General features: G+C 36.5%; 1 protein-coding gene across 6 annotated transcripts in view; it reads left to right on the top strand.

The window, feature by feature from the left end:
• Positions 1 to 2,347: 2,347 nt before the first annotated feature.
• wscd2 (WSC domain containing 2) overlaps positions 2,348 to 19,449 on the top strand; it is a 53,168-nt gene continuing 36,066 nt past the window's right edge. For 3 of the 6 annotated variants that reach the window (XM_016556519.1, XM_016556520.1, XM_016556522.1), the window contains exons 1-2: positions 2,348 to 2,916; positions 14,056 to 14,111. The gene's annotated coding sequence lies outside the window, so the exon portion shown is untranslated. The remainder of the gene's footprint in view (positions 2,917 to 14,055; positions 14,112 to 19,449) is intronic. The other 3 variants (XM_016556521.1, XM_016556523.1, XM_016556524.1) reach the window with 1 other exon arrangement.

A 19,449-nucleotide genomic window follows, 5' to 3' on the forward strand; every position in this document is an offset into this window, starting at 1 on the left:
CAGTGTTGGGGAAAGTTACTTTTAAAAGTAATGCATTACAATATTGCGTTACTCCCTAAAAAAAGTTACTAATTACGTTAGTTACTTTTTATGGAAAGTAATGCGTTACGTTACTTTTGAGTTACTTTTTAAATCTAGGCAGGGCTTGCTTGCTTATTTTTAATATAAAAAAGTTATTCTTTTACAAATGTAAAAGCCCTTTTCACAACAGAAGTGAAATGATTACGCCTCAGGCTGAAGCAAATGAAAATTCACATCTGTACAGTAGAGGGCGCAGCTCAAACAAATTGCATGAAGAATGTGATGCAGGAGAAGAAAGAATGTGTCATTTTTGCTAATTAGTATGGTTGAATTAGATCATCGAAGGTCAGTAGCAAAGACATTGGTTAATAAAATGGGATTAAATACATAAATGATATTTGTCTTATTTAACATATTTAATTATTGTAGGTTTATATAATATTCTGAGTTTGCATTTGACTGTTTTTATTTATTTTGAGGCTCAACATGGCAACACGAGAGCTGTCAGTCAAGACATGGGAAACAAAGTAACTAGCGTTACTTATTTGAAAAAGTAACTCAGATATTTCCTTCTGAAAATTAAAAAGTAATGTGCTACTTTATTAGTTACTTGAAAAAAGTAATCTGATTACGTAACTTGCGTTACTTGTAATGCGTTACCCCCAACACTGTTGATGTCACATGGATTATTTTACCGATCTCCTTGCTACGTTTCTGGACTTGGGAACATTTCAGTTGCGTTGCTGACTATGCAGGGTCAGACAGCTCTCAGATTCCATCAAAAATATCTTAATTTGTGCTCTGAAGATGAACGAAGGTTCATGGGTTTGAAACGACATGAGGGTGAGTAATTAATGACAGAATTTTCATTTTTGGGTGAACTAACCCTTTAAGTAGAAGGTACATGGAGGGTGAACAGACAAAATAAATATTTTTTTATTATCTGACAAACTTTTGGTTTCATGCCAACCTAAACTCCTTAATATATACAGCTTGACAGAATACGAGAATCAAATAAACATACTACCAAAGTTTTTTTTTTTGTGTGTGTAACATTTATTAAGTCAACATGCTTTGAAATAGACTGTTTTATATTGAAATACAGTCTTATATATAAATGGTTGTGGAAATAGGTCTACAAAATGTTAATTTATTCATTTCCGGATTCACTTCCTTCACTTAACATCATGTTAATATGTTCGGTTATTCGGTGAGTTAGCGATGCCACAGAAGAACCATTTTTGGTTCCACAAAGAACCATTCAGTCAAAGGTTCTTTAAAGGACCATCTCTTTCTTACCTTTTTATAATCTGAAGAACCTTTTTTGCCACAAAGAACCTTTTGTGAAACAGAAAGGGTCTTCAGATGCTAAAGGTTCTTTATGGAAACATTTAGACAAAAAGGTTCTTCTATGGCATCGGGAAGCACTATACTTTATGTGAATGCGTGGCTAAAGAGATGTGTCTTTAATCTAGATTTAAACAGAGAGAGTGTGTCTGAAACCCGAACGTTATCAGGAAGGCTATTCCAGAGTTTGGGAGCCAAATGCGAAAAAAACTCTACCTCCTTTAGTGGACTTTGCTATCTATCAGAAGTCCAGAGTTTTGCGACCTTAGGGAGCGGGATGGATTGTAGTGTGATAGATTAGGTACGCAGGAGCTAAACCATTAAGGTAAATAGTAATATTTAGTAATACCTTAAAAGTAAGTAGTAATATTTTGTAACTGATACGGAACTTAAAAGGTAGCCAGTGTAGAGACTGTAAGATTGGGGTAATATGATCATATTTTCTTGACCTGGTAAGGACTCTAGCCGCTGCATTTTGGACCACCTGTAGCTTGTTTATTGAAGACGCAGGACAACCAGCTAGCAGTGCATTACAATAGTCCAGTCTAGAGGTCATGAATGCATGAACTAGCTTTTCTGCATCAGAAACAGGTAACATGTTCTGTAGCTTGGCAGTGTTTAGATGGAAGAATGCTGTTTTTGTAACATGGGAAATATGATTTTTAAAAGACAAGTTGCTGTCACACCCAAATTTTTGACTGTAGAGGAAGTAACAGTACATCCGTCTAGATGTACTAAAATGCAGCACTGCACCGTAACTTTGTCTAAAAATGATTATTACATAAATTAATGTGATGGATTTTTTTTTTTTTATATCAGACCAAAAACAGATTGCCTTCCTGGCTCCTCTATAGGCCACTGATTTGTATTTTTAATATGATTTGTACACAATATTTTTAATTTCGTGCCAAAGTGTTCTTTCAAAAGAGAGCAGAATGTACTGTTCGAGCGTTTATTCATATCATCTCGGTTTATTTATTTAATAATTTGTGTCGTGCTGTGTCTGTGCAGAACTCTAGGCAGTGCTGTTGGGCTGTGCGGAGCGCGATCTGACGCGCGGCTGCTGCTGTTGCTGTGAACCGCAGGGATGTGAGACACGCGCCGGATACGCGAGGAGAGAAGACACAGACAGGTCTCTTGACAACGTTATAAAAAAACAGGACGCCTCCTCCCTGACCTGATTCACCGCCTGTGAAGAAGAGGAGGCGAGTAGCAGGTACTATGCGGCCGCGCTGTGCGTGCGCTCTGAGCGCGCGACGATGTAAAAGGCAGCGCGTGCGGATTCTGCGGCAGCTGTGATCGGGAATAACTGGGATAGGAAAACTCAGTGAGGCATGGAAAAGCACGCTGATCACTGAGCAAATAATCATCCAGACAATCATTCGCAGACGTGTTCACTGTGTGCGCCCCCAGGCGCTCCGTTCTTCGATCGATTACCACAGAAGAGACACACAGAGCATTTGAATGCGAACGGGTGCGTGCGGTGCAAGTGATTCCGTAGTTTCTGCCCTGCTCCGTTCAACGCTGCTGGGAAGACATTACAGCCAGGTAAGCCGTCAATATACAAGTTTATCATGCCGCCAGACGTTTTAGGAGCAAAGTGAATTGGAGTCAGCCTCTGCGGAGTTCATGTGTCTGCTATGTTGCACCGTTAACTTATGCGTCTGGTTTTTTGATTTGCAGAGAAAATCGCAGTTCAGCATAAAACCATAAAAGCATAAAAAAATAGCTAGGGTACATATTTTAGATGCTGTAAATGGTAATACGTTCTTCATTTTACCACCCTTTTCTTTACTGTAGTTATTACAACTGTATGCATAATATTTATAGCCTACAAAAAAAAATGTTTTAGATGGAGTATCGCAAGTCACACTGCAGGACACTGCTGTAACTGACATGTTCTGTCAACTACCCACATGTGTTACATCCATCTAGCATGTTAGATTTGTATTACTTTTGATTTACAAAGCAAATGGAATAAAAATAATTCCATAGTATTTTTTTTTTTACTGATACATTAAATACATTACATACAAATAATACCTTTTTTAGACCTTGTCATGTCATTTTGCTGTAAATTAAGTGAAGTTTTTGGTAATACTTTACGATAAGATCCTATTAGTTAACGTTATTTAGTACTGTAGTAAGTTATTACGATATTATCCAGCAATGAGCATTACGTTTGTTACAGTATTTATTCATCTTTGTTAATATTAGTTATTAAAAGTACAACTGTTCATTGTTTGTTCATGTCAGCTTGGGTCCATTAAATACTATTAACAGATACATTTGGTTTTAATATGTTGTAATTAACATAAACTAAGAATAAAAACTCTGCTTTAGAAGTATTTTAATTGTTAGTTCATGTTCACTATACTTAACTAATGTTAGCATATTGGCCCTTATTGCAAAGTCTTGAAACCATTTTTGTAGATATAGTTCCAAAGAACTGGTATATAATGGCATTTTCAAAACATTCGCATATACTGTAATCACCTAACAGCCCCAGTATTGCATGTATTGCATCTATAACATTTGACATCATCATATTAAGGGGGATAATGGTGTCAGATAAACTCACAAGCTTGGTGAATCAACTGATTACATTTTTTAAAAGTATTTTAAAGATGATGTTGTTTGAAAAATGTTGCTCCAAACAGGGTCCCCATTCTAGATCTAGCATATTACATTATTTCTTTTTAAAGTATGGCATATAGGCTGGGTTACTGCTCACCAACTATATCAGAGCTTAGAGATATTTCACTGTTGTTTGTATATGTAAACTTATGTTTCAAAGGAAAACTACATGTCCTTTGAACTGTCTGAAACTCTACCCATAACTCAAATGCACTGTTGTGGTTATGTAAATGCGTTGATTCATAATGACATAATATAAGTCTTTGTTGCTGTAACTGGATCGGTGTTTTGACAGCAGTTCTGCTTTGCATGATCTCCGGTGCTCATGTTGAAGAAATTCCTTTATCATCAGGGACTCTAAAGAAGGAGTTAGACTCTTTGTGTCTCATGACCCTAATATTGGTGTTAAATATTCTCAAGAGTCAGTTTTGCACATCAAACAGAACTTCCAAACGGAGAGAGTTCTCAGCTGCAAAAGCAAGTGGGTCCTATCACATTTACGAGCGTCTGAATGTCTTGCGTGTGTCTGTAACTAATTTGAGAGCGGTTGTGTAGAGCTTGACTTGTAACGAGGTTTAATAACTCGCTACAGTCTGCAGCACAGTGAGTGTTTTATGATTCTCTTCATTCTGTCGCTGAGATGCAGTTGCTATAGTGAGTGGCCTTCTTCATAGCCTCCAACCATCCACATATTCCCAGATTCTGTGAGAACATTGATTTATCACTTATTTTTTTTCTGAAATGTAAGATGGTTCATCCTCTCTGGCTACTTCTTCCTCCACTTCTTCCTAGTGCCCTTTAAGTGCTAAAACACATCTGTAATTTAATCAAACTCCTGCTAATATGTCATTTCGGAAATGCATTTTCTATTCAGACTATTGTTTAAAGAGATCTTTTTCATGCTTTAATGGAGCGCCAAACCAAACCAGCAAAGATGAAACGCAGAGAAGTAATGAAGCCGACATGAACCTTCAAACAGCTGGGGGCAATTTTAGTTTGCATAAGAGGACAAACTCGTCAGTGCCTTACATGAGCATGTTCCCTGTGAATTTCAATATTGTTCTGGAATATTAGAATTTCCATAATAGATTAGTAGATTACAATTTAGTATATAATTTTTTTTACATAACTGACTAGCTGCAAGGCTGTGTTGGGTTAATCTATTATGTTCGTCATAGATTCAGTGCTCCGGGCTGTTATTTTTGATTTGATCAGTGGGGTGTGAGATTAATTAGTTTGTGTATCTGGGAGGGATGAAACTCTTCTGATCAGAGGCTGTGTGACTTGTTATCGGACACAAAGCGCCAGATTTACGGTCTTTAGGACACGTCTGATGTTTGCACATGTCATTTCAATGACTAGATCAGTGATGTACTCAACATAGGTGCTCTATTTTCAAATGGGAACTCTTCATTTTTATCTAAGATTGCTTCCATTTAAAACCTGCATATTTACAAGAATGTAAAACAGTCATAATACTTGATAACATTTGTCTGTTATCTACATTTCATACTTTTACAAAATTTAAATTTACATGTAGTCTCACGTCATGTTTAAACACTTGTCAGGTTTTGTCTCAGTCACAGGTACACTCAGTTAATCAAGGCCACTTAATTAATTTAATGCAGTCAATTAAAATCTAATATGTATTTAGAATTCAGACTTTGAACACTAATCAGTCTTCTGAGCCTCTTCATTTGTGGGTTACACTTGGTACCTTCATGGTCAAAAGTGACCACAGCCTTGAAAAGTAACACCTTTTTCCTCAGGAAAATCAATCTAGTATATTTTTGTTCAATAATATTTTTTGCTTATTATTATTATTTAGAATTTTTTGGGGGGGAATTAAATTTTTTTATTTTTTTATACATTTTATTATCTTTTTTCTTTTTTCCATAATTAAAATTTTTTTTTTTTTTCGGATTTCTGTGTATTTTTGACCATGACGGTACCAAGCGTTACTTTTTATTTTTCAATCCTTTAACATGTCCAAATCAGGTGCATGTTTTATGCATTTATTTATTTATTTTTGCGTGTTCACATAGCTAATATACTGAAAAAAAATGATACTAAAGTTTTTTAAGGTAAGTGGTTGCAAACTATTTATTTTAGCTACATTTAAATAAAAAAAAATGATGAAAGTTAGTCAACTAAATTTGTTTATTTCAATGTAGCTAAAATAAATTGATTGCAACCACTTACCTTAATTTTTTTTTAGCTAATTCAATGAATCATTTCTTTTTTTCAGTGTATGACAAAAGTCACCAAGTCTCTTTTTTTTATCGTTTTTCAGTCAGATGTGACCAAAGAGGGTTAAAGGGTTAGTTCACCCAAAATGAAAATTCTGTCATTAATTACTCACCCTCATATCGTTCCAAACCCGTAAGACCTCCGTTCATCTTCGGAACACAAATTAAGATTTTTTTGATGCATTCTGACAGCTCTCTGACCCTTCCATCTCTGACCCTCCCATAGACAGCAAGGGTACTACCACGATCAACGTCCAGAAACGTAGCAAGGAGTTCGGTAAAATAATCCATGTGACATCAGGGGTTCAACAAAACTTTTTGTGCGCAAAGAAAAAATTAATAATTTATTCAACAATTCTCACGGATACGTTGTTTTTTCGTTCAAATCAAAGCACAAACAACGTAGAAAAGGTATCCGTGTGGTGCGGCTGACACAGAACAACATACGGTGTTTGCGCTTAGTGGATTCAGTGGATCTCCTTGCTACGTTTCTGGACGTTGATCGTGGTAGTACCCTTGCCGTCTATGGCAGGGTCAGAGAGCTCTCAGATTCCATCAAAAATATCTTAATTTGTGTTCCGAAGATGAACGGAGGTCTTACAGGTTTGGAACGACATGAGGGTGAGCAATTAATGACAGAATTTTCATTTTTGGGTGAACTATCCCTTTAAATATGACACTGCAGCATTTTACTTTCATTTGTGATCAACTGATTTTTGCCTGTTCAGCACTGAACCACTATTCAGAAAATGAATTATTCAGTTCTACTCTGGCCTGAAAGTGTCAAATCTCTGCTGTTGCACAGTTAAGTAAGGAACTAAACCAGAGTTCGACAAACCGGTAGAGGAAATCAATCTACTTTTTCCTGGGGGTTGTAATTGCTGAGTGCACATTGGATGTCATATTGAACTTTATCCATGTTTGTCTGTAGCCAAATGTGGAACAGACCGAGCTACAACTTCATAATGTGTCTCTGCAAGATCTGGGACAAACAGAATTCAAGGCCCATTTTTCTTTTTTTATTGTTTTAAATTGGGTTGTTATTTACCCTAATTTCATATTGTTTACAGCACCAGTTGGACAGATTATAAATAATGGTATTCTGTGTGTAGACATGTCACATCAGAGTTTTCAATATGTTTGGTCTAAAGCGCCGAAATTTCAAGTTGCCATTCAAGAAATTGAAGTAATTAAGCTACAGGACTGACAAAAAAAGTGTTGGAGTCTGTTTACACCTGTATTTAGCGCTGGCCACTTGTAATTGTGTTGCCCGGACTGATGTTAATAGTACTGTAGGTACTGTATATTATAAATAATAGAGTTTGCTTTCCAACAGAAAGTCCCTGGACAAAATTGGATAATAAAAGAGAATATGTCTTGTTTTCTTAACAATTGGTCCCCTGAGCTCTGTGATGCTTCACGTGTTTTTCCTTGATTTATCTTTTATGGCTTTTATTGCACTGTTCATCACTTTACTCTTAATTTCCTGTTATCAGGGTGCAGAGTGTACTGTATGAGTTGAAGACTTACTGTCTGTTGCCGAACTCTCTTCTTGACCTAGGCAGAATTGAAGTTGATTGCATTGCTTCAGATTTGTGTCTTGGCCTGCATACAGATGTGCATGTCTTGAAGATGTTTCATGAGATTATTTTGCTTGTGATAGTGAAACATATGGTCTATTCCAAAACTTCCCTCACAGCCTTTTTGCTATTGAATTATATAGTTTTGTTATTTATTAAATATATTTACTATTTCATTAAGCTTGTTACAATGCATTTTAAAATAGTCTTTATCCATGAAAGACACTGCTTTGGGATTTGGCCAAAAATGAGGTCTCTTAGGCATCATAAATAAGTAGTGCATATGATGCTTTTAGAACCAAGCTTGAATTGTTGGCTGCATGTTTGACTATATATATTAACTTAAAATATTGTATTTCATGTATCTTCAAAGATTAAGGGAAGGGTAGTGCAAGCTTTTAAAACCCATTCGGTTCCTAATAGAGTTTGCTTTCCAACAGAAAGTCCCTGGACAAAATTGGATAATAAAAGAGAATATGTCTTGTTTTCTTAACAATTGGTCCCCTGAGCTCTGTGATGCTTCACGTGTTTTTCCTTGATTTATCTTTTATGGCTTTTATTGCACTGTTCATCACTTTACTCTTAATTTCCTGTTATCAGGGTGCAGAGTGTACTGTATGAGTTGAAGACTTACTGTCTGTTGCCGAACTCTCTTCTTGACCTAGGCAGAATTGAAGTTGATTGCATTGCTTCAGATTTGTGTCTTGGCCTGCATACAGATGTGCATGTCTTGAAGATGTTTCATGAGATTATTTTGCTTGTGATAGTGAAACATATGGTCTATTCCAAAACTTCCCTCACAGCCTTTTTGCTATTGAATTATATAGTTTTGTTATTTATTAAATATATTTACTATTTCATTAAGCTTGTTACAATGCATTTTAAAATAGTCTTTATCCATGAAAGACACTGCTTTGGGATTTGGCCAAAAATGAGGTCTCTTAGGCATCATAAATAAGTAGTGCATATGATGCTTTTAGAACCAAGCTTGAATTGTTGGCTGCATGTTTGACTATATATATTAACTTAAAATATTGTATTTCATGTATCTTCAAAGATTAAGGGAAGGGTAGTGCAAGCTTTTAAATCTTTTCTTGTTCAAAGTTTATTTACCATTTTTAACTTTGCTTTAAAAAAATTTTTTGGTCTGTTGTATGAAAGCTTTCTGCGTAATATCTTCCTTTGATCATCCCCATCCTCTGCTTGACCAGTCGCTGACTCCCAGCATCAGTGTGAGATGAAATCATCTTGAAGAAAATCACACTAAGCTCTTCGAGTTGCAGTTAGTAATGTTTGCATTTAAGATGCCTGGGCTGTCGGAGGATGTGCAGTCATGCCAGCATAAGCATAAATCTGTTGCTAATGCTTGGCTCAGAAAATGGTTTTAGCTAAAAAATTCAGCAGCGTTACCCTTCGCTCAATGAAAGGCTGGAACTTACTGATCGAGTTACCAGGGTATTCAGAAACTCCAGAAAGCCTGTTATTTTTTCCAATGTAAAATACTATTTCCTACTCCAGCTTAATATGCAGAGACAAATATAAGCAAGCTATTTGTAGGTTGAATGCCTCAAGAAGCGTAAATGTTGTGGTGCTATCAAAACTTTGCTTGTTTTGTTTGTTTGCACATCCCGACCAGCCCAGCATAGCAACATCGGCTCAACCGATGGTGTGAGTTTGGAGTAGGGCTATCGGTTTGCTTGACCAATGACGGGGAAGTGTTTGGGAAACCTGTTTGAAAATAATCACTTTTTCACAATTGATGCTAGTAATGTAAAAATTACACTCTTCACCATAACTATAGATGTTCACCGCACTAAACATGCTGTACTCAGTCATTCTATAGCCTTATATATCAACAAACATAAGACTTTTCCTCTGTATCTCTCTTCATCCATGGAGAAAGGATAATCTATTGAGCTTTTTTTTGATCTGTTACAAGGAAAGCCTGAAGAATGGGTTGACTGCAGAGCAGCCGTATACATCTCAGCCAGATTTTCAGCTTAGTCCCGGATTATCAGCAACACTGAGCTTTTTCAGTAAATAATACTCAAGTAATCGCTGTTTGGACAGGTGGTGGGATATGAGAGTACAGAGCAATATTTCTTTCTATTTCTTTCTTTTTTTTGTGTTGGCTTCCTCAAAAAACGTCGATTTTGGTTTCCTAAATGTATGCAGATTTTTAAAATGATAAAACTTCATTAAATTATTAGATAATTGACAGTTGTCCCTGCCTACCAATTTCTTGCATAGTTGTGCTTGTTTCATATCTCTCATAGTACACATTGGTCTCTTGTCACATATTAAAATAATTTCAGTTTATATTAACATTTAAAGTGCATTTGGTAAGTGCATCAGGTCCCAATCGAAATTTTTTTGTAGTAATGATGGGCTGACTGTGTTATCCTTTACATAATTTAAATTTACCTCATGCATAACTGTTTTATGAATCAATCACTTGGCAATCTGGCCAGTTATTCTAATGATTTGCATCTAAATTAGCCTCTGTTTCAAAATACAACATTTAAAAAGCCTGGCCAGATGTTTTCAAATCCCAAGTGATTGATACAGATGAACTTCTATGTGCCCATTGGAATTAACTACAGGGTGCAGTCTGTGTGTTCTTGTGAAGGTGTGAACAGGGAGTGTTTGAAAGCTGGCCTCCAGATGCTTCTGAGTCTAAGTTTTGTCAGCTTTTCACAGCTCTAAGCCATGACTAATTTTATTTTACAGCATGGGTGATGAACTGTAGGTCAGTTGATTAATGACCATGTTAATGCACTCTGTGGGGGGGACTGAGGATCTGGCCTTTTAAGATCATAATGTAGGATGGATTGTCACAGTGGAGGTGAAGTGAAACTGAGTAAAAGGCCACATACAGATCTAGGGGTGGCCAGTATAACCAAAATATTTTTTTAGTCATTTTTTATGAAACTAATGGTGCATAAGCACCGATACAGAATGGCTGAGCACCCACGGGAAAAACTCGAGATATTCTCTATTCACTATCCTATTGGCGACACCGATCTGGCAAACTATCCAGTGCATATTTGTGTTTGCACTCTGGAGAGCGTCAAAAGGTTTCTATTTACATTGTGTTTTTGCAGCGTTGAGCAATGTACCCAATCACAGACATATCTGCTGATTTCTTAAATGCCGATCAGAGGTGTTTATGTTAGAATCCACTCACCGCTCAAGTTTTTGTCCATTGCTGAATTCTCTCATTATAACAAAACGTAATGAGATCGCGAAGAACTAAGAATGATGACAGCTTTTTAGTGATTATAAAGGGAGTGCTCTTTGTGTGCTTTGCTTTCTAGGCTTTGTATATATAATCCATTCAGAATTTGTATAAAACTTCTGTTTTTCTGCCACATACACGCTGCACAGTTTTGGAAATGACACCCACATTTTAATAGGGGAATCACATTCAAAAGAGCAATGGATGGGACAAAAGTATATGTGAAAATGTATGTGCATTGAGGCTAGAGAACACTATGAAGCACCCTCAGTATTTAATTGTGGAACCGGCAATTGTTTGAGCAGTTTTCATTATCAGTAGCTCATATGTAGGAGATTGTATGGAGTTTTATGTGGCAGTAGGGTATGCTTCAAAGTCGGAAAAATGAGCAGGATATCTGTTAATTTCCTCTGTGAAGTCAGACGGGCTTCATTGAATACTCCTTTCATCTGATGATTTCATCTTATGTGTTGATTATTTAGTTTTCAGTGCAAGTCTCTGGTTTCATCAGCTCTGCTAAGTAATAAACAATGTGATATGCTGCCAGCCAATGTTAACTGTATTTTAATCAGAATACAAAACATTATTTACCCAGTTTGCATCTGTGAGGCATCTGTTACACATTTTCCTTGTGTGTTAAGGTCAGTGTTTTTGACTGTTGAATGTTGACTACTTGGTTACTCTCGGTAATGTATTTTGCAGTCTGTGTGTTTCTGTTCATGATCTTAATTCTTCATATAGTCCAAAATAGAATAAATGAGGCCCTGTAAAGATCTAGGTGTGGGCAGTGTGATCAAAACATTGTTTTCGGTAATTTTATTTGAATGCAATGGTAGCCTATATATGACTATTTAGTTAATATAGTGAATTACAGAAGACAAAACAAGCTAGCCTATGTATTGTGGCTCATAAAGTTTAAAGTGGAATTAATGGGACCTTGGCCAGGCTAATTATAGACTTTTTGGCTTTATCGCACATAACCAAGATAAAGAGGCTGGCTGCTGACAGTTAGAGATTTATAATGGTGCACTAATGGTGTCGTGGCCATTATTCAAGGTCAGTCTTTTGGTCTGCTCTTCATGATGGAGACCTGACTAATGCAGACAGCTTCCACAGTCTTCTTATGTCTCAAGGGGCCTTGAACACTTCGTAATGATCTGCAATGGTCCATGTGGTTTAGCAAATGGAGGAGAAAGTGTCATTTTTTTCCAGCGAGGGTTTGGAGAACTGTTGAGGAAAGCAGTAGAGCTCTTGTCCAAGAAGACAGCCAGTATGAAGCAACATGAAAAGCTGTAGAAGTTCTGTTTTGTGTGAGAAACTAGTAACTGATTTTTTTTTTTTTCAATTTCAACAATTTTCACTGGATTTCTGCATGCATGACTCTAGAGGAAAGATCCCTATCTACACTCTAAAAAATGCTGGGTTGTTTCAACCCAACTTTGGGTCAAATATGGACTAACCCAACTTTTGGGTTAAAAATTGAATGTAAACATTTTACCCAATGGTTGGGTTAGTCCATATTTGACCCAAAGTTGGGTTGAAACAACCCAGCATTTTTTAGAGTGTACCATGAGAGCCAATCATGAGTCTTTGTGAATTTATGAATTTGATTAAATAAAATCTGTTGATTCATTCACTAATTCAGTTATAACCCATTTCATCAGATATCCTTCACAGCAGTAAAGCAGCCGTCTCACCCTCTTTTTCAGTCTCTTTATTGAAGGGTAGACATTTACTGAATCTGACCTGGGATAATGAAGAACTGATTGTGCGCGAGAGACACAGAGGACCCTGAGAAAGATGCCCCTGAAAGGAGGCAGAAAGCGAATAATAGCGACTTAAAAGTGGTCTTGAGATAACATTCAGTATATGTCTGTAGGCTTGCAGCAAGCAATAATTACCCACTGGGAATGGCAGACCTGTGCTTGTTCGACGGTGAACTCTTCCGTGGGCCTTAAAGGACAGCCTTTGTGGGTGTGTGTGAACCTGAGAGGGTGGCCGAACACAGGGCCACCAGACTTTGGGCTCCTGCCAGTGTTCACTCCCACCTTCAATCCAATCAGGATGTTGGATGCAGTTACCAGCCACAATGGCAGCAATGAGATATCAGCTTTCACCGATGGAATGGAATAGAACAGAATGAAAATGAATGGAAGTAAATGGCTAGGAATGGCACTCTGTATAATGGAATACATTATGTGTAACAATAGAATGCTATGGAGGGAATAGAAGGAAATAAGCGAGACCGGAAGGATGGTAAGATCCGCTTGTGCTGTAATGCACATACAGCTTTCACCATCAGTGGAATTAAGCCGTATTATGCTTAATTCCTTAAGATTATTCTTATTCTGGAGTAATTAATGCACTCTGAGGGAGATGATCGGTGGGACTGAGCAGGAAAGATAAACAGACTGCTGCTGTTTTTACCTCTGTCTTTTTTTCCGTATGCTGTGTCTGTTTTATTACTGCACTCACCTGGTAATCACCTGCTAATGGAGCAAGATCAAATCCAAACCATAACAACCAGCAACACTGAAAGTAATCAACCCTGTTAACTGAATGTAATTTAGACTGATGCTAAGAGCGCTATTGGGGGGGTCGGTCTTAATGTGGACAGCACAAAACACTTTATGAGTGAGTTGGAAAACGTTAACCGTTCAGTGCATTTTTGCTTCGTAAATGTTACAGTAATTTGCATACATAAGCAAGAACGCTTTGACTTGTTTTGCTGACCTAACATGAATTCTGCTTCTGTACACTACAGATTTGCTTTTGTTTTGAAATGCTGTCAACAAGAGGTTGTAAGCTTGTCTTTTATCTCAGCTTCCCTGAAGATCTGTGATTTATATGATCTCTTTTCATGTTTGCTGAAGGTGGTGGCTGTAGTAAGATATCTGAGATTACTTTGCTGTGAATCCTCACCTTACAAGTCGTCGATAAACTTTGAAGTCTGTAACAGTGTTCTTTCTTTCTTTCCCTTTAGTCGATGGTGGAGCCTGAGCCGCACATAGCTGTCAAGTCCAAAAATGCAGTCAACAGGTTTGTGTGCCATTTAGAATTGAGAAGACCTTTAAAATTCCAATTCAGTTCCTGAATTCCTGAATTTGAATTGAGGTGGTAAACAGTTTGCAGATTTGCCATTTGAATGTAAGGAAGTAGAATTAAGATAAATTGAAATTGAATGTACAAATCCTTGTAGTTTGAAGGATTGAAGATATAATAGACATTTCATCATTTAATTAACTTTTGTGAAGAACACTTCATTTTATAGAATGCATCACCTGTGTTACATTTCTTTATTAATTCAGCATTAATTCTCCTAATTAATGCTGTTCAGTTGCTTTGACACAATCTGTATTGTTAAAAACGCTATATAAATAAAGGTGACTTGACTTGACTTGACTTTAATATTGCAATCTAGTACATTTCTCTCTGTCATTCAAATTCTGTGGCCAATTCAATTCAAATTCAAACTCAGGAATTGAAAGGGAACTATTTCTTCTGTTTTGCCTGGCAACCAAACACACAGCCATTAATGATATACATGTACTGGTACCTGTCATTTTGATTGGTTTATTTTAAAAAGGTTTCAACATGCAACTTTTCACATTTAAAGCAAGATATACTGTTCATGTGTTTGGGGTTGGGGTTGGTAAGATTTTTTACAAACTTTTTTTTACAAACCATGATACTTTTTTTATCAGGATTCCTTGAATAGTTCAAACAAAACTTCAAAAGAACAGCATTTATTTGAAATATAAAACTTTTGTAACATTATAAATGTCACTATTACTTTAAATTTAAAATTTGAATTTTTTTAAGAAAATTAATTTCTTATTTCTTACTCACCCCAGACATTTGAACAGCTCATGTTCAGGTAGATGGGCTAACCCCCCAAACCTTGGGCTTGCCATCAACAGTCCTTTGTAAATATAAGCTACATTAAGATTGAATGTAAATAATAAACTCATCCTGCAGTCGGGAATTGTTTCATTCTAAGTCTCCATATACAAATACCAGTCAGTAGCTCTCTGTTTAACAGCATTAACACAGTGTTATATAAACAGGATTCTAGATTTACTCCATTGAGACTACAAAAATGTAAACCTCTGTGATGGGAGTGTGTCTGTGGTCTAATGAGTCAGTCTTAGCTTACACTTGTATGAGGTATTTCTCATATCACTGTAGAATGCATTTACTTTGGACAAATCATCAAGCACTGTGCTCCTGCCAAAGAGTAGACGGTAAACAAAGCTGTCAGGCACATTAGGAAGGTCAGCAGCTATATCCTGCATGTCAGGTGGGGAGTCTGGCTTACTGTAATGGGTACAAACAATTGTGATGTACAATTATTCTGTCAACAAAGGAATCTTAGCATTTCACCACTGTTGAATAAACCTGCTGAATAAACACAGCTCAGGATAGAGACCACGTAATCGGTCAAAATGGCATCCTTTTGCGTCATGCAGGTCTGATCTGAGAACTTGAATTCATGGTTATGATCAAGTTAGATATACCGGTATACACGATTAACCATCACGAAATGCATGCATTTTTAAACATTGTGGTTAAAAAACAAGTGATTTTAAACCATTGAAATTCAATCAGCAACGAAAGAGAACTCATTTCGCTATATGCGCACGCTTGTCTGAGAGACTAATTCTGAGCACTGTCAGAGAGGCGCGCACACATGAAAACAGTGCTCATACAACGCAGGAGTATTGAACGGAATTATTTTTGCTGCTTTATAGGCCTTGAATGGTTAAATATGCACACTTGTATGTGTCAAAATGCCCATCTTTGCAAGTATCCTTGTAAACACAGTAATTTGGCAGCTCTTAAAGTGACAGCAGTCTAATATTCCTGCTGTCTGTCATTCATGTAAATCAAACAACAAAAGAGAAAATCTCTCACTGCTCTTGATTAAATCACTTTTGTAACTTTAATAAGAAGAAATATATATTTAATTTACACAGTGAAGAATATGCAGTGTTTTTATTCATTTGATTACTTTATACAATGTATGTAGCTTTTCTTATTTATTTGTTCTACTATAGTTTTTTGTCCTATTGCTTGTAATTAGTATCGTATTCTTATTTAATCGCTGACTGTTTACTTGTCTTCAGTGAGCTTGAGGTTTTTTTTTGTTTTTTATTTAGGCTAGTATTAGTTTTTTTTGTGATATTGACACTGCTTGCAAAATTTTTGAAATGTCTGTGGTATCAAAAATGTTGATATCATAAGGGCCTTATTTAAAGCAAAAATAACTGTATTGTGATATATATCGCTACCGTGAAAAAATTGGTGATATGTAGATTTTGGTCAAATCGCCCACCCCTACTATTAGATATGGGTACGTATTACATACGGTACATAAAGATAATTACTATAATTTTTTATCATCATTATTATAATCAAGAAAACACCTAGTATTCTGCTCCAGCTTTGTATTATTTTGAAACCCATTTCTGTGTTTCATTTTTAAGTCACCTTGGAAAAAATTACCTGCTGAAGGATTGATTATTGAAAAAAAAATTGATTATTGAAAGTTTTATGCTTTGAACCCGTATTCTAGTGAACAACTAGTGCTGCTGTGTGTCTTTTGAATCATCATCATAGAAGCATGCTAATAATTTTTAAGGAGGGGATGTGTGAACTTCATTAGACATCTGAGATTTGCCTCTCCCACGGCTAATATATTAATACATTTCTACAGCAGATTTTTTTTTTGTATATGTAGCACCTTAACAACAACAAGTCTTTCTGCCACATTTCTTGAAGGAACCCGCAGTCATTTCTTTCTCATGCAGGCACCTTTCTCCATGCTCACCCCCCTCCTGTACAGTGTGTGTTCTTCCGTTCTTCTCGAAGTTCACTCTACTTCTGCAATTTATCTTCCACCCACTCTCTCAAGACTCACCAGCTCTTTGTCTTGTTCTCATCCTCTTTTGCAGTCTCTTTTTCTCTTGTGCTCTCAGCTCATTTTTTATTCATATTCAGAATGGTTTCTAAAAGGAAGAGCGGAAACTTCAGTGCTGCATGCAGGCGCTCAGCAGCAAGGACATTTACACCACATACCTCACGGACACTGACAGACGGCTTTTTGTGTGCATGTACGCAAACCCGCAAGCCACATGTAGCCTCCAAGCACTGCTTGGTTTTTTCCCCCTCTGCCTCTTTCTAAGATGCATTAATGAGAAGATTTGCTTAAAATTAAAAATTATATCATCATTTACTCACCTCACGTCATTTTAAACCTGTGTGATGGCCTTTCCTCTGTGCAACACAAAAAAAGGCTGTGCTAGTCACTCTTTTCATGTGGCTGAAACGAATCTACTGCTTTCAAGCTTCAAAGTAGGGTTCGAAAGCAAGTTTCATACAAATGCTTCTGAAGTCATTATATAGCTTTGTTTGAGAAACAGACCAAAATTGACATTGTAGTTGATTGATAATCTTCCCCTCCAGTGAGCTGTTAACTGCGAAGACCAGATCATTTTAATGTATTTAATTATTTATTTAAGATTTGTTTTTGCCTTTATTCAGATATAGTGTAATGACAGGAAGCCAAGTGGGAAAGAAAGATGGGGCGGGATCGGAAAAGGTCCACGAACTGGGATTCGAACTCGGGACGCCCAAAGATTACTGTGTACTGACGTAAAATTGTTTTTCTGTTAATATTTTAACAATCATGTGTGTTAGAAATAATTGTGTCTTATTGTGAATTAATCACTCTTTTGATTTAATTGGGTTTGATGGGTTTGCAAAAAGTCCTACAATTATTTTTGTTTTGTTTTTTCGTGTTTACTCATGCACTGAATCATTGGCAGCAGTTTCTCACACCATATAATGGGATATTTTATAAGAACAGAAAACGAAAAGAGCACTGGAGGTGGATATTTACCTACTGTACAAAGGAAAAAGAACTTGCAAATGACTTCTATTGTTTGTCAGCGATGAAGTAGCTATTTATCGCATGTGCAGTTTGTGAACGACTCCCTACTGTGTGAAAAGATATTATTCAGCCATATATCCACAACACTATAAATATATTATCAAAATATGATGATACTGGTTTTGATGGGAGGCCTGTGCCTCGGTGCTGATGAGAGGCTGCTTGTTCATTCCTGAACCAGATCAATTGGCTCACTGAAAAAAGCACATCAAAAAGAATAATCTGTTCATGAATTGGAGAGTGCTACTTCTCTCAACTGTCAATGAGAGGTAGAGCAGAGTCAGCTGATTTTCAGTGAACGGGGATGCACAAAGCTCAATCATCATATAGCTTTCATATGGACCACTTTAGGGATACTTTCATGGTGCTTTTGTGTCCTTTTGAAGCTTGATAGCTTTAATTTCTCTTCATTGTAACTGCATGTAAAAAAGACAAGTACATTATTTTCAGAATGTCTCCTTTTTTATCGCGTTAAAGAAAAAGTAACGCAGGCTTTGAACAACATGAAGATGAGTAAATGGTGACAAAAGTGAGCTTTCCCTTTAACGTTGAACGGCTTCTTTATTTGTTTCTTGTTTCTGTCTCTCTCTCCTAGTCTCTCAGCTCAGGAAGGATTTGAGAGGCGCAGTGCTCTCCTGACACACATCAAGAGCCAAATTTTGTTCTTCCTGCTGTCTCAGTGCTCTAATGAGACTAACCCAGCTCCAACTAGAGCTCGAGCTGCAATAAAAGGGTATTGCACTTAAATACTCAATCAGCAAGCAGAACAAGATGCTATTCACACAGGACTCTCTTCTCTTCTCTTCTCTTCTCTTCTCTTCTCTTCTCTTCTCTTCTCTTCTCTTCTCTTCTCTTCTCTTCTCGTCTCGTCTCGTCTCTTAGTTGCATACTTAAAATGATCACTTCAGCTAATGGTCTACAGTTTCACGGTTTTGTAGAATTGGATAACGAATGTAAGAACTTACATAAGAACATGCTTAGCTATCTTCATAATTTGCTTGAGGAGGTGATTTTGCTGCTTATCAGGGTTGCGTCTGGTTTTCTCTCAACCTGTTGAGAGGAGTCAGTCTAGACTAAGGAGCTTTAGGAGCAAAAACAGACAGACAGGATTATAGGGTCTTATGCTTATTTAGGATACAATACCATTCAGAGTTAAATCTATAGGATTTTTTTGACTGATAAACATTAATTTATTATAATTTATTATTATGCTTATTAGTTATTGGAGACTTAGAATATTTCTCTTTCATCAGAATATTTGTTATTTGTAATAACTGTTATATTTAAATTTTTAACTATTAATATGCAATATTATATGCATGTATAATACATACTTTTTACTTTATTGACAACTTTTATGATACCTGCAATAATCATTTATAAGAAAATGGCATTTCTTCTAGAATGTTTTGTTTGTGTGTGTCT

The sequence above is a fragment of the Sinocyclocheilus rhinocerous genome, unplaced genomic scaffold (genome assembly GCF_001515625.1).
Source record: "Sinocyclocheilus rhinocerous isolate Xijiao unplaced genomic scaffold, SAMN03320098_v1.1 scaffold2844, whole genome shotgun sequence".
In the NCBI taxonomy this organism is placed as follows: domain Eukaryota; kingdom Metazoa; phylum Chordata; class Actinopteri; order Cypriniformes; family Cyprinidae; genus Sinocyclocheilus; species Sinocyclocheilus rhinocerous.